This window comes from Lampetra fluviatilis, chromosome 54, assembly GCF_964198595.1.
Source record: "Lampetra fluviatilis chromosome 54, kcLamFluv1.1, whole genome shotgun sequence".
Lineage (NCBI taxonomy): Eukaryota > Metazoa > Chordata > Hyperoartia > Petromyzontiformes > Petromyzontidae > Lampetra > Lampetra fluviatilis.
In genome coordinates, this window is record NC_136328.1 from 4,082,814 (window position 1) to 4,097,945 (window position 15,132).

General features: G+C 45.9%; 3 non-coding genes across 3 annotated transcripts; 2 read left to right on the forward strand and 1 right to left on the reverse strand.

Moving 5' to 3' along the window:
• Window positions 1-496: 496 nt before the first annotated feature.
• On the reverse strand, window positions 497-569 carry TRNAT-AGU (transfer RNA threonine (anticodon AGU)). Its single transcript has one exon. It is a non-coding gene; the product is annotated as a tRNA-Thr (tRNA).
• Window positions 570-711: 142 nt separating this feature from the next.
• TRNAS-GCU (transfer RNA serine (anticodon GCU)) lies at window positions 712-793 on the forward strand. The gene has a single exon. It is a non-coding gene; the product is annotated as a tRNA-Ser (tRNA).
• Window positions 794-1,315: 522 nt separating this feature from the next.
• Window positions 1,316-1,388, forward strand: TRNAT-CGU (transfer RNA threonine (anticodon CGU)). The gene has a single exon. It is a non-coding gene; the product is annotated as a tRNA-Thr (tRNA).
• The last annotated feature ends 13,744 nt before the right edge of the window (window positions 1,389-15,132 follow it).

Here is a 15,132-nt window from a genome sequence, read left to right on the forward strand (position 1 = left end):
TTTAGAGTGAAATCTAGAGAAGCCATTTTTTCTGTCACTGATTGGGGATTATTTAACAAATTTAGCACCTTTAAGAAATGTGATGCTGAAAAATTATACTGCATTGAGATTGATCAAACGATTACCGTAATTCAGATGTGAGTTGGCTGAATCCTGGAGGTGAAACACTATTAATCCAACGTTCTCCACATGCATAGTTGCAATCGCCGTGTTTACTTCACAAGTATATACATGGATATTGAATATTAATTGGGAAATCTCAAAATACGGTCGCATTGGGAAATGCAAACGTTTATGTTCCAAAACAAAAACTTACATTTTCAATTTCTAAAAATAAATCAAGCACAGGATTTGAACTTGGCACCCATTTAATGTTGTGATGGAAAAACAAGTCTCCTTAACACTTCTATAGAAGTCAAACTCAATTACCAGGAAGTTACTTGGATTATTAACCCGTAATGCACTCATGCAGAAAAATACCATAAATATCTCAATGAGGCACCACTGGGATTTGAACCCAGGATCTCCTGTTTACTAGACAGGCGCTTTACCAACTAAGCCATGGCGCCATATTCCTCTATGGCGTTTCTTAAGTTTCCAATCCCACTGGCAAATTCACAGAAACTCCGATAAAAATGTTGATGCATTCAAGAAATGTGATGCCTAGAACGAATATATTTTTGAGATTAGTTATGAATCATGGCAACATGTGACAAGGTGGCCGAGTGGTTAAGGCGATGGACTGCTAATCCATTGTGCTCTGCATGCATGGGTTCGAATCCCATCCTTGTCGATTTGCTCTTTTTAGAGTGAAATCTCGAGAAGCCATTTTTATGTCACTGATCGGGGATTGATAATTGTTTTTTTACCCTTCTATCTGGCAACAAAACTGACACCTTTTTACAAGGAGTCATGTTTGCATAGACCGCAAAACCTGCAGTCATAATACAAACAAAAGACATAACTCTGAATTACGGTAATCGTTTGATCAATAACAGTGCTGTATAGTTTCTCAGCATTCCACTTCTTAAAGGTGCTCAATTTGTGAGATAATCCCCGATCAATGACATCAAAAATGGCTTCTCGAGATTTCATTCTAAAAAGAGCAAATCGACAAGGATGGGATTCGAACCCATGCATGCAGAGCACAATGGACCACTCGTCCACCTTATCACATGTTGCTATGGTTCATAACTAATCTCAAAAATATATTTGATCGAGGCATCACATTTTTTGAATGCATCAACATTGTTATCGGAGTTTCTGTGAATTTGCCAGTGGGATTGGAAACTTGAGAAATACCGTACAGGAATATGGTTCCATGGCTTAGTCGGTAAAGCGCCTGTCTCGTAAACAGGAGATTTTGGGTTCAAATCCCAGTGGTGCCTCGTTTAGATATTTGATTCTATGATTTTGCATGAGTGCATCACGGGGTAATGATCCAAGTAACTATCTGGTAATTGAGTGTGACTTCTATAGAAAAGTTAAAGATACTTGTTTTTCCATCACAACATTAAATGCCCCTTTGCGTGCCAAGTTCAAATCCTGTGCTTCATTCATTTTTAGAAATTGAAAATGTAAGTATTTGTCTTGTTTGGGAACATAAATGACTGAAGGAATTCATATTCTTTGGGTCTTTCGGTAAAGCCACGTAGATAGAACAAATAATACAAATAATAACAATATCACGACGTTTTGATCGCAACACAAGCAATCATCATCAGGTGAAAAATATAGCTGGAGCGCTGCTGAGAATATATGGTGGGAGCGCTGCTAAGGCAGGATGTTATAAAGGTTTGAGATGGATGTAGCCCAAGGGTCAGTGGGCGGGGCTAGAGATGAAACTTGCATGTCAATGTAAGATAGGAGAAATCTTGACAAACGAGATTAGCATATCAATGCAAGAAATTTGCTTGTAAATGTAAGCTCGGAGAGAGCTCGGAAACAGCCATTGCCACGTGGATAAGGATGGCAAGCCGCCATTTACTAACACAGCTAACGGTGGCTGTGTTAGTAACTCAGAGAGTCGAAATTAACTGCTCACATAGGTAGGTAGGGAGGCAACATCACAGCCAGTTATGACCTAAACTGGTTAATAGCGTCCTTCCAATGATTGCTCAGTTTGTACCCATCTTCTCGGTTGAAATTGTGTCTGTGTCTTGTTATTTGGATGGCTTCATGAACGAATCTTTGCTGATAGCGAATGGGCTTGCAGAGTACCCTCGTCTTGGCAAAATCAATTTCGCGTGTGCCCACAGCGTTAAAACAATGATCAGCCACGGCTGAGGTTTTGAGGACCAATAGATAACTAAGCGGAATATTCATCGTCATAACCTCTCTATAAATATTATAGTAACTGCAATCATTTAAATATATTTAGGACCAAGGGAATATTACTATTGTAAAGACGACTGGGACGGACTTGTCTTGAGATGGTTTCTTTATTGAAGAACACGAACACTTGAACAGGCGGGAGACCCCACTCCAGGCTGCCCGTAGCCTTCCGCCTATTCTCCTTATATACGGTGTGTAGCCACGCCCCTGTCCCGTGTCCACGCCCCTATTCTCGAAACTTCACGCTGGCCCTTGACCACCCGTTCTACTCCTGTCCTTCCACGTCACTTGACCATGCCCCCATTCTCGATCATTCCCGTGGCCACCGGCCCATTCGCACTGCACGCAGAATCTCCTGTCATTACCTCCCGTGGCCACTAGTCCATTCCTACGGTAGGTTGCCTCTACTGTCATTTACCCTATTATTATTACCCTATAGAATTGATGAGATAGCACAGGGGAAATGTGAGGTTCAAAATTAACCCACTGAATGTAAAAAACTCATTAAAAAGGATCACAAACCTTGTCCTGTGGTTATAATTTGCTGACAAGTTATGAAAAGTTAATCTGATACTGGGTTCACGTCTTCAATGTACAGGTATCCCTCGCTTTACGAACGTTTGGTTTACAAATACTTCGTATTAACGCAATTGACAAGATATGGACACTTTTCGAGAACCAAATCGAATTTTGGCGTGAACAAAATTTCAGGCGGCATGCGCCATGAGATCACAAAACAAGATACCACCTGGGAGGCTGCATCGTCATCCATCCGCAACAGCGTCACGCAGTCCCTGTAGTGCAACGGTAACACCTCCACATCGCCTTCCAGTCATTCCAACGTGCAGACATTTTGGTGAGTTCCCTGAAAAGGTATTTTTTTTTAATTCATTATTATTCAACCGTTTTCATATTTACGTTATTTTTTTCATTATGAAAAGTTATATAGGTTTTATATTTTATGTTAAGAGTCGAGTTGGAATGACTGTCCGAAACACATCCCTAAATCTTCGTATTAAATTAATGGGAAAAGCCATTCCGATTTACGAAATTTCGTTTTGTGTTTTTTTTAAAGAACGCATCCCTTTCGTAAATCGAGGGACCTGCATTTGTTTAATACAAAGATTTAAGCAGATTATTCTTAATAATTTTTGTCGCTCTTTCATATATTTTTTCTTTATAGCATTGCACAATGCTCCAGCAGATCAAGACATGCCTAATACAAATATTGTACTCGTAAAAACAATGTTCACCTTAAGCACTGTTTAAGTTCATTAATTCAAGATTTGAAGTTTTCGTGACTGCAAGGATTCATACTCTTTGGTTTTTTCGGTCAAGTCACGTAGGAAAAAAACTTAAAATAAATTAAATCACGACGTTTCGGAAGCAACACATTTTGCACCCTACATTGTCCTTCTTGCCTTCAGCAGGGGGCAGACTATAGCAGTTGCAAGTACGGTGTGCATTTGAAGTGCCTCTTCTGTCAATTCTTGCTTCTGCAATTCGTAGGGGAGATCGAGGCGCCTTACCAAGCCCACCGTGGTGTCAGAGGGAGGAACCAGGCAATATCCCGAGACCAGGGATCGGCAACCTGCAGCTCTGAAACCGCAGGCGGCTCTTTATAAGGACTGCAGTGGGGCTCTTGAAATAAAAAAAAAGATGATTCTTGTTATTTTCGTTGCCGACCCCCCTGACTATGGAAGTCCAGTTCACCATGGGAGTGCAGTCCAGTTCACCATGGGAGTCCAGTTCACCATGGGAGTCCAGTCCAGTTCACTATGGGAGTCCAGATCACCATGGGAGTCCAGTCCAGTTCACCATGGGAGTCCAGTTCACCATGGAAGTCCAGTTTTACATGGGAGTCCAGTTTACATGGGAGTCCAGTTCACCATAGGAGTCCAGTCCAGTTCACCATGGGAGTCCAGTTCACCATGAGAATCCAGTTTACCAGTTTACCATGGGATTCCAGTTCACCATGGAAGTCCAGTTCACGATGAGAGTCCAGTTTACCATGGGAGTTCAGTTCACCATGGGAGTCCAGTTCACCATGGAAGTCCAGTTCACCTTGGAAGTCCAGTTCACCATGGGAGTCCAGTTCACCATGGAAGTCTAGTTCACCATGGAAGTCCAGTTTACCATGAGAGTCCAGTTTATCATGGAAGTTCAGTTCACCTTGGAAGTCCAGTTCACCATGGGAGTCTAGTTTACCATGGGAGTCCAGTTCACTGTGGAAGTCCAGTTCACCATGGAAATCCAGTTTACCGTGGGGGTCAAGTTTACCATGGGCAGGGGTCGGCAACCTGCGGTTCCGGAGGACCACCATCTCGTACTCACGTTCAATTGCGGCTCTTGAAATATTGGGCGGTGGGGGGGGGGGTTACCGAATTGGAAAAAATGTCAAGGAGAGCCAGACGAAGCATGGCGGAGAAAAAGAAGCGGGAAACTTGAAGGGAAAGTGAAGAACGGTTGGATGAAGATAGAAGGATGATTGGTGAGTGGAGATGGGGGGGGAGCAGGAGGGGTGACGAAATGGGATCAAGGTGAGAGAGGAGAGAGAGGAGTTCTGAGTGCGGAGTCTGCTGGCGCGTGTGTTACCGGCTGTGTTACCTACTGTGGGGAGCGGTAGCAAAGTGGGTTAGCGCGCTGTGCTATGAGGCCCGGCCACCCGCGTTTGATTCCCGCTCATGGCTAACTACCAGTGACGATTATCTGAACCAGTCCTGGGCCTCCCCTAGTACCTGTCGCAATGTGTAAAAACATCGCCACTGAGGAGACGAAGGTGGTCGCGCGTGGTGTTGGCCACCCGCCCGCTCTTATACCGTGCCGGCCGTCATAGGTGCTTGCTAACAGCAATTGCCCCAAAAGTATGTTAAGGCTACACGGGGGGTCTTCGTCTTTGTTACCTGTTGTGTTATCTGTGGGTCACAAATAAAGATGCCATTGTTGAACACTGCGTGAGCCGAGTCCCTTTTCCGGAAGTGCTTGTGTCCTTTGGATGGCCTATTAATGGCATTATAGTTTATCTCAGCGTGCTTCTGAAGTGATTCAATCACACCCGAAAATAGTCACCCGACGTTATGGACACAGCGTGCATGACACGGGCAGTCAGAACAGTAAAACAGAGCCGTCTGAGTGGTACCTAATGGGCCTGAAAGGGGGATTGGTTAGAGGCAGGGAATCGAAGGGATTGGAGATAGAAATACAACATGGAAAGAGCGGGAAACGAAGGATGATTGATAGGGAGGATGGTTGGAATCCGTTAGGAAAAGTGGAAGGCGATTGGCAGAGTGAAAGCGGAAGGTCAAGGAACCTTCGGGAAAGGGGCTTGAGGGATAAATGATCCTTATGGCGGTCTCCCCGGGGTACCAAATAATACAAAATGGCCGAGGCAATTAAATATTTTATTTCTGGAACACTATTTTTTACGGGGGTATACTTAACTCCGCGACTGGGGTACCAGTCAATCCGAAATCAGTGCTACTCCGCGATGTCGAAACGCAGCGAGGACGATTGCGCTGAAACCCTGAACGCTCGTACGAACTACGGTGCATCGTGTACAGCTCGTCGAGATGAATCGATTTGCCGCATCGCTGACCATCAACAGATTAAAAAATAACTGTATCACGGACATCATGAGCCGGGGTACCACCATAAGGTTCATATAAGCGCGAGAGAGAGTTCAGGATCCTTGGAGAAAAGGGAATCTTTGAAGACCGCGTCACTTGCTGGAAGAAATGAAGACTCCTATTATTGAAGAGTACTGTGTCGGGTGTCACTACACTTTTACAAAAAACAACATTTGTCCACACAGTGCTACAGTGGATATATTGATGTGCTTTGAACCCAGTGACCCACGTTCAATTCTCGATCACAACTAACATCAGTGGCGAGTAATATCCGAACTGGTCATTCCCTCCATCTCACCAGCCTGTTATGTATATACTTCTTTCGCACCGAATATAACCAACCGTGCTAATCGGAAGTGTGGATTATAATGTTAATCAGTTTAACACGTAGGTTTTCGCGACCAATATCATCCATAATAAAGGTTTTTGGGTTAGATCGCGTAAATATCTAGATGTGTCGTTAAGAGCGCAGAAGTGTGGTCACCACATCTACGCCTCTATATAAGGAACGAAACAGGTGGATTTCTCCACAAATCTGGCTGTCGCCTGATGAAGCTAGTTGTCATTACTGGCGAAACGTCGTACTCAGATTGTAAATTTTGTGGCTTGTCTCTCCAACACACAACCGGTTAGTGCTATCCTAGTATACTACATTATGCACTACACTATACTACACTACTATACACTACACACTAGTGCTGTACTAGTGTAATGCGGGCGTAAGCGACCTTCCGGAGGTGACGTCACGGGGGGTGGAGTCATGTGACGTGGGGGTAAGGTTCGGGGCTTTAAGCGGGTAAACCGGAAGGGGAAGGCAGTCGGGGTGTGAGCGGAAAAGAGTGAGGCCACGCGGGCAAGTGTGGAGAAGGGGGGGCGCCGACGGCGATCGGGAGCCAACCCCGAAGATAAGAGCAAGCTGCGGAGTGGTGTGCAGCTGGGGAGGAGACAGCCAGGAGGGCTGCGAGTTAGAGGCAGCGGTGTGGCTGCCAGGAGGAGCTGCGGAGAGAGAGAGAGAGGGGGCTGCTTGATAGAGGCAGCGGTGTGGCTGCCAGGAGGAGCTGCGGAGGGAGAGAGAGAGAGCAAGAAGCTGTGAGAGCTGCGGAGGGAGAAGAGCAGCAGAGAGTACAGCCAAGGGGGGCTGTGTGAGAGAAACAGCAGCAGAGCTGCTGTTGGGGATCGGGCCGACATTGGAGTCAGCACCGTGGAGAAGCTACAGAGTAAAGACAGCCGTGTGGGTGTACAGCACGAACCGAATAATAAAGGACACTGAGCCAGACATCGTGGTCCAGTCGTTTATTACACTAGTAACGAATTGGCCACGTTCCGTTTACGTGACAACCCTCACTAGTTGCCCGTGTCGGGTGGTGGCGGGTTCCAACAACACATTTATATATTTACGCGATCTAACCCAAAACAACTATATTATTGATAATGTTAATAATTTAATCACATGCAGTTGAATAAATTAACGTGTAATTAGAACAGATGGCGTTCAATTAGTTGGTTGTATATGTAAGGTCATGACGCCAGAAGCCGACTGACCTGTTGGATCTTATCTTACTCCCAACGTGCAGCCGTTATCGGTAAAGCTACACAAATCTGGTCAGACACAGATCTACTGGATTATAAGACGCCACGTAAACTTTTACTTTTTTTAAATGCAAGGGGAGAGTGCGTCTTATAATTGTCCGGGACGTGTAATTGCAATACATGCGTGAGCGCTCCAGCATTTGATTACCGATGAAAGCCTCACCTCGGTAGCGTGACACGGCACTCGATCCATCACTGACCGAGGATTCCTCGGCGTGTAGGCATTTGCGTTGGCTAAACCGTGGCGGTGTATGAATTAAAAATAATCGCACGAATTGAAAATCTATACTTCACCGGACGGTGCTTGGGCATCGCGTTGAAACCAAACGTCACGCGCAACAATGCTTTTGAGACAGGTCAAGTGAGTGTCTCTTTGTGGGTAACATTGGCAAAACTCTTTGGTTTTTTCGATAAAGTAACGTAGGCAAATAAATAAATAAATATAAATCACGACGTTTCGGAGGCAACACAAGCTTCTGTCTTCAGGTGGAACCGTCATAACAAAATTTCTGATACAGTAACTTTACCGAAAAAAACAAAGAGTATGAATCTTTGCAGTCACGAAAACTTCAAATCTAGAAACATTGGCAATTTTCTGAAGAAATTGGTCCCTGCTATGAGAGAATGTGAATTTCCACCAATGGCTTAACTGGCTCAGAACCCCACACTCATCATTTTGCTTTCATATCCCTCGCTAAACCCTTCTTTACTTGCGCAGCGATGTTGTTTTCTTACTGTCTGACTCGCCCCTACCTGGCATCTGTGAGGGAAAAAAACAGATTCATAGCTCATCGGATTCGTCCAGCATAAATATTCCGATTAATTATTTTTTGGTCACAAAGGGTGAGATGTAGTTCCCCCCCCCACTTCATAAGTTATTTCCGATGCCAACGCAGCCAATGAAAATGTATTCAGTGTTTACACCACACCCATCTGTTGGCTAGGAGAAAGGCCTTCTTGCATTTTTTTTTTACAAACCTCTTGGATTCTCAAATAACAATAATGCAAGAGAACAAGTAGTATGTTGATACCGGTTAAACCAATAGCTATGTGAAAGTCGTAATTATTAACAATGCAAAAAAATTGGGGGTCTCTCTTTTATATATTTGTTCAGTAGCAGAAGACCCAAAGTCACACTCATTCAGCATCATTGATACATTTTTCGATTTAAAGCTTTCGTGACTGCAGGGATTCATATTCTTGGTTCTTTCGGTAAAGTCACGTAGAAGGGAAATAATAAAATAACGTGTTGCAATCGAAACTTCGTGAGAATTTGATTGCTTTATTTTTATTATTTTATTATTTCCCTTCTACGTGACTTTACCAAAAGAACCAAGAATATTGATTAATTTCTTAACCTCTCTCCTTCGCCCCTTGCTGTTACCCCCCGGTGACTTTGTATTTTCATCGTGTGCGTTATTTCGCAAGGCGTTTGGAGATGCCACCGTGGGGCAGTTTGGTGGATAAATAAACTAAAAACAAAAAAATCCTTACTCGTCACGATGCATCAACTTCTCGAACCAACCAACGCATCAAGGCCGCGTGTCACGGTGACAAGAAAGTGTGCGTGTGGTCGTTATCTGCTCCCTTTTTGGACGAAGTGGCGTGCGTCTAGCTACAGCTTGTCATGCTGACACTATGATCTGTGACAAGCCCCCAACTGGTGTTCCTGGCCTCCCGCATGGGAAACACGCGTTGACGGTGTTGCACAACGGATTCTCTTGTTTGTGGAGACCATATCATGCTGGCTGTATGGGCGTGTATGCCGCACAAGCAGTGCGATTTCATCACAATCTGCTTCACCCGGAGAATCCAAGTTTTATCTGGTTTTCTTTTTTACTATTCTCAACTCAACGGCTGACCTTACTTGCACCAACCTCGCCAAAAACGACTTTGTCCATCAAAAGGCACCGTGTTCTCTATCCCAAAGTCCACAAGAGATAAAGCTTGTATGACAGTCCTTTTTAGGGAAACGCCGTTAAGATAAAAGTTTATTGCACGCAAGATTGGACAGCTGTATTTTACGTAGGAGAGATCATGTCATTTATTTAAAGAATGATAACACTAACAACACAAAAATGTCCTGTAATCACCCGAAAAGCCTCACTGAGCCTTCAGACTATTTTCCAAGAAGGTCAATGTGTTGGTCAATTCCATGAACGTGTGGTCTTTGGCTTTGTGTGTATTTTCTTCCCCCCCTCCCCTCCCCCATGTTGTTGCTTTCGAAATGTGTTTGTGACCTAGGTCACTCTTGCACATGAGACTCTATCCTGGTGTCTTCCATTCTCACCCAGTTCAAACCAAAAACAATAAGCTTTAAAAAACGTTCAAGTTGGCATGTGGCAGGAAACACTTTATTCCACCAGTGGCGGACCTAGGGGAGAGTGATTTGAGCAATTGCCCCCGCCCCCCGCCTCTGAAACCCCCGAAATTTGTGTTTTGATATTTACCAGTGACAATGCACTGAATTTGTTTTTTTTATTTCATGTAAAAAATCGTGACATTTCGGGATTGCCCCCCCCCCCGCCTGCATGCATGCCCCCACCCCCACGGAGTGGATGAGTTGTCGCAATTCACGGTGACAGTTCGGTTCAAAATTCGATTTCATTTCAGTGGCCCTATAGTTCCTGCAGAAGTCACGCGGACCCATTTCACACGACACACACACACATATACGAATATTAAAAAAACACCGCCGTCCGTGTTGTGAAGCTTAATAATCGCGACATATGAACAGATTAACCATGGCACATTGTGTCCAAGGGAGGATCTAGATTAGAGTTCTTCATTGCAAGGCCCGCGGACCACTGATGGCCTTTAGTGCGGCCCCTGACGTACGGCCCCCGACAAATACACAACACGTGACACCCCCCCGCCCCACCCCCATCATCATCGTGCTGCTGTCAAACCCCCAATTGTTTCAAACGCGTGGCAGCCCTCAAACCGAAATGTCGTGAAGACTACTGATCTAGATTCTTCCCGAGGTGGGGAGTCCTACATTAATTATGAAAACATTCAATATAATTCCTCTGGTGAATATCAATAAAATATAAATATTCCGAGGCTCAATGTGGAGGGGAGATGGCTCTTGGATTCATGGCTGCGTCCGGCATTGCATACTAAGCCGCCACGATGCGTGATTTTATATCAAACCTCACCGGGCAACCTTTACTCAGAATGTTTTAACATTTATCCTCCAATAAACATTTATCTTCAGCTTGACCGCACCCGCCCATGCCGTTGGAGCTCTTGAGAGCAGCGATATTACGGGGCAGCTTCGGTCGTTTACAGAAACGATTGGGCTGGTGGCAGCAGGAGGTGAACATTCTAGACTTTAACAGTCAATGTCGTGTACTTTCTCCCTAATTGCTGGTCGTAAATGTATCGACCCTAAAGTGACGACGCGGAATGGTCAGATGCCTGCCACGAGTTGAACTTGTGATGTCAACATTATTAACCCGTTAAACCACGTAGGTATATATATACATATCATGCGTATAAAACTATACTCGGGCATAGGCACTGGGCGAACTGACGATGTTGCACGGAGGAATAGCAAAATATTACAGCGTTATGTTAGGTTTAGATATCCAGTCAAGAGCTTAGGGAGATGTGGAGTAACTCAGTGGACAGTTGACCACGAGACGTGTCCGTCGAATCCAGTTGGCCGCATTCGCATTGTGGAGTCTTCTCGAGTCTCTCCATTTGTGCGTCCGTGTGACGTTGCCACGTGTTTCGTGGCCTTCCCACTGTCACTTGGGGGCATGCGAAGATGGCAGCCTTCACGTGGGCCACTCGTTATCAACACGGCGACTGAACGTCGATCAACGGCCTCCTTGGTCTCCAGAGCAACAACTTAAGGCACCGTGGGTGTGCAGCCTGGAGACTCAACTGAGTAATGGGATTTCTCTTGTTAAGATAATAATAATGAAATGAATTACACAATGCTTTTGCAGTGGTGTTGGACAATTGGTGTTAGCCAATTTGATACTATTATTCTTGGTTCTTTCGGTAAAGTCCCTTCTACATGACTTTACCGAAAGAACCAAGAAAATGAATCCCTGCAGTCACAAAAGCTTTAAATCGAAAGATATTATTTTTGTCAGTGGATTTATTTTATAATAGTGTTGCCTTAAAAACGGTGGGATTTTTATGAACAGTGTTTTTTTTTGTTAGAGCAAGACATGGGGCAGCAAACCAATGATAATATAATACATTAGCATAGCTTCAGGAAAATACCGTGGACCGATTCACGACTGAACGTTGAGCCCCATAGTCGCTGTTCGCCCGCCAGGATATCCAGGCGTGTGATCAGTAGCGTTTACCCGCAGCCTGTGCCGGCGAAGGTCAGATCATAGGCACCGTGCCCAATTGGCCTGTACCGGAGACGGCAGTTCGATTTTATGGTCTTAAGTTGTCACTTAGCGCCGATATTGTCGGTATTGTAACCACTCACGGGCCTCGGACTCGCTCTCGCGTCCTCTCTGCGCGCAATAACTTATCGCTCCCTTTGCAATCGCTCGCTCTTTCTCACGCTCGCCTGGTTTAACTCACGCACTTACATTGAACTTCGTTCGCGCCGCACGACGCCAAGGGGCCGTCCATAAATGACGTCACGCGATTTTGGACGATTTTTGACCCCCCCCCACCACCCCTTCGTCACACGGCGTCCCAAAAAGTGAGATCCCCCCCCCCCTCCAAAAAAAAACATGCTTCAAATCGCTTTAAACTATTGTTATTGTAGAGCGTATTTAATGTGGCGCTGCACTCTGATGTTGTAGGAGAAAACATTTATTAAAAAGTCTATTTAATTAAGTAGAACGTGTTGTCTATATTTATTCAAAGTTGCGCATGTTGATGTGACGTCACATTTATCAACCCCCCCCCCCCATCGTTACACATCGTCACAAATGTCTGACTCCGCCCCCCCACCTAGGTGCGTGACGTCATTTATGGACGGCCCCCAACCGTGCCAAATCGGAGGTGTGGGGGAAGGACAACGGGCTGACGGCATGTCCAGAATGTACCTTTGAACCCTCGCAATTCTCGCCTACACTAGACACTTTACTCGACCTTGCGATGACCCCCGCGTCCGTATGCACACACGTAAGCCTGCGGCACCGTGAGGTCTCGTCACATTTCGACCACTGACAAACCCAAGTTGTATTGCACAATCGTGCAATACGCAGTCACACGAGCGTCGGCCAGTCACGTAGGGTCTTACGATCAAACTGCTTGAGCAGGAATTGTGCTGATGTGTTGGCTGATCCGTTTTGAGTAAATGATTTTCAAAATGTATGTATTATATTGCTTTTATACTGAGTGTCTGCTGCTGCTGTGTCTTGTACAGCGCTTTGAGATCCTTGATGAAGAGCGCTAAACAATTTAATTATAATACGTCAGCCCGTATGGGTTGTTAATGTGATTGGCCGAACATCTCAATGCAGGACCCTTCCAGGAAAAGTCTGAAGACTCAACGACGCTTCTTTTCTCGAATTAATAAATGGAAATTACAGAAGGCATTATATATTATTATGATTGGCAGAGGAATATTTTATAAAAGTGCTGATTTTAAAAAAAGTGAGATTTTATCAACAGTTGTTTTTTTTAAAGGGATGGGGGCAACAAACGAACGATGCCGCATTAATTTTAACTTCAGGGAAATCCCGTAGACAGATTCAAAACTGAAAGTTTTAAGGAGAATAGAAAACAATGGCGGCACAAGTACGCACCACTCAGCATGACCTCAAATCTCCCAAATAAACACATTGTCCTGCGGAGGGAGCTGGTAGGAAAGTTGGGTTGCTCGGTCAATGGCCAGGGTCAACGGCGGCGTGGTGTATTCCGCAAATATACCCGACTGTGAGAGCGGGCACAAGCCGGCGTGAGTAGGTTAAACGTTGAGTTTTCTAAGGGCACCACGGGGTGACCAGCCCCTCCCCACCCTCCCCACCCAGCCCCTCCCCACCCTCCCCACCCAGCCCCTCCCTGCACGACGGACACAATAATCCCCTGTGGGCTGGTGTAACCAGGAGGTTCCTACCAGTATAATTTTACACATTGCTTCGCATTCAATTATATGATACAATTTTCTATATATTTTTACAAATATTTCTGTCAATTTACTGCTGGATGAAGGCCTCTACAAGCTGTGTCGGTCACGGCGGGGAGGGGTGCGGGGGGATTAGAGTTTGACCATACTTCACCACGCTCGTCAATACGAGTTGACACCGTAGATTTGAGAACTCGCAGGTAGCACGGTGACGTGACGCGTACGACGTCATGCCAGTGCCCGAAATATTTCTTCATCGCGTCGAGTCTGTATTGTTGTGTTAAGTTCGTTATCCCCCCCCACACACACGCCCCTCCGATTAGCACGGTTGGCTACGTACAGTGCAAAAAAGAAGTTCAGCATACGTACAAACACACGTGCAGGTGCCATCATTGCAGGTAATGCAATGATCTCACCTGCCATCGCCAAGGAGGGCATGTGCACGGAGGCAGCTGTCACCGGTGAAACGACGACTGCGAAGAGATTCACACGAGTCATCGTGTGTGGCTGTCGCCTCCCGACCTGCTGACATGGCCGTGCGGGAGATTCCTTCGTGCGGAATGCGCTTACACGTGGCTTTTTCCAGCCGGGCTTGTGCCTTTCACGCTGGGTGGGTTACACAGCCGCGCGAAGACGAAACAAGCCTCCCAATGCATTGTTGTCTTGCCACAAACGAGCCACGACATCTCGCTGATATCGTCAAGGAGCATAAACCATCACGCAAAACTCCGGTCATTCTCGCAGCAGCAGCAGCAGCGGCTTTTGGCTGGCCATCGCGCGCTTTCAGATGCGCTTTTGCGGCCGTCTGGAACGCTCTTCTTTCCGATATTAGGAAGCCACCGGGGCTATGCACTTTTAAATCTCGATTGAAAATACTTTTCTTTGGAAAGGCTTTGTGTGTTTAGTTTGTTGTCCTTCCCCCGCACCTCCGATTAGTGGGGTTGGCTACGTACGGTGGGAAAGAAGTTCAACATACATTGTCACCATCATCATCGACGGCCATGCTCAATCCACTGCTGGATGAAGGCCTCCCCAAGCCGCCGCAATCTCTGACGATCCCACAATGTAACTGATCCACCTCGAACGCATCCGCACATCGCACGATTCCGTCACTCCGTCTCCGCAACAGGCGTCACTCTTGGACGCGCTTTCTCTGCATGCACCGTGCAAAGGAAAAATGACATTGAGTTTGAGACCATCAGCATGTAGACCCGTGGGATATCTGCAGTGGCGTAGCGATGTTGGGCATGGGCTGTGGTGCAGTTGATTCAAGTGTCCCATCCAGCCCCCCCCATCCTACTTCCCCCACGCCCCCTCCCCCCCCCACTTTTATTTCTAACCAAGGGCCTTGTGGCCCATGCACCTTGGTGCAGTTGCAAGTTGCACCCCCTGAATATTTGCTAGAGTTGGGTGCTCTGGACACAGCTAGATAGGGGCCACCCATTGAGCAGGTACGCCAAAATCTGTCAAAACTTGACCCCTTCCCCCCTCCCTGTACGCACGCGGACTTTTTACACCCCCCCCTCCCAC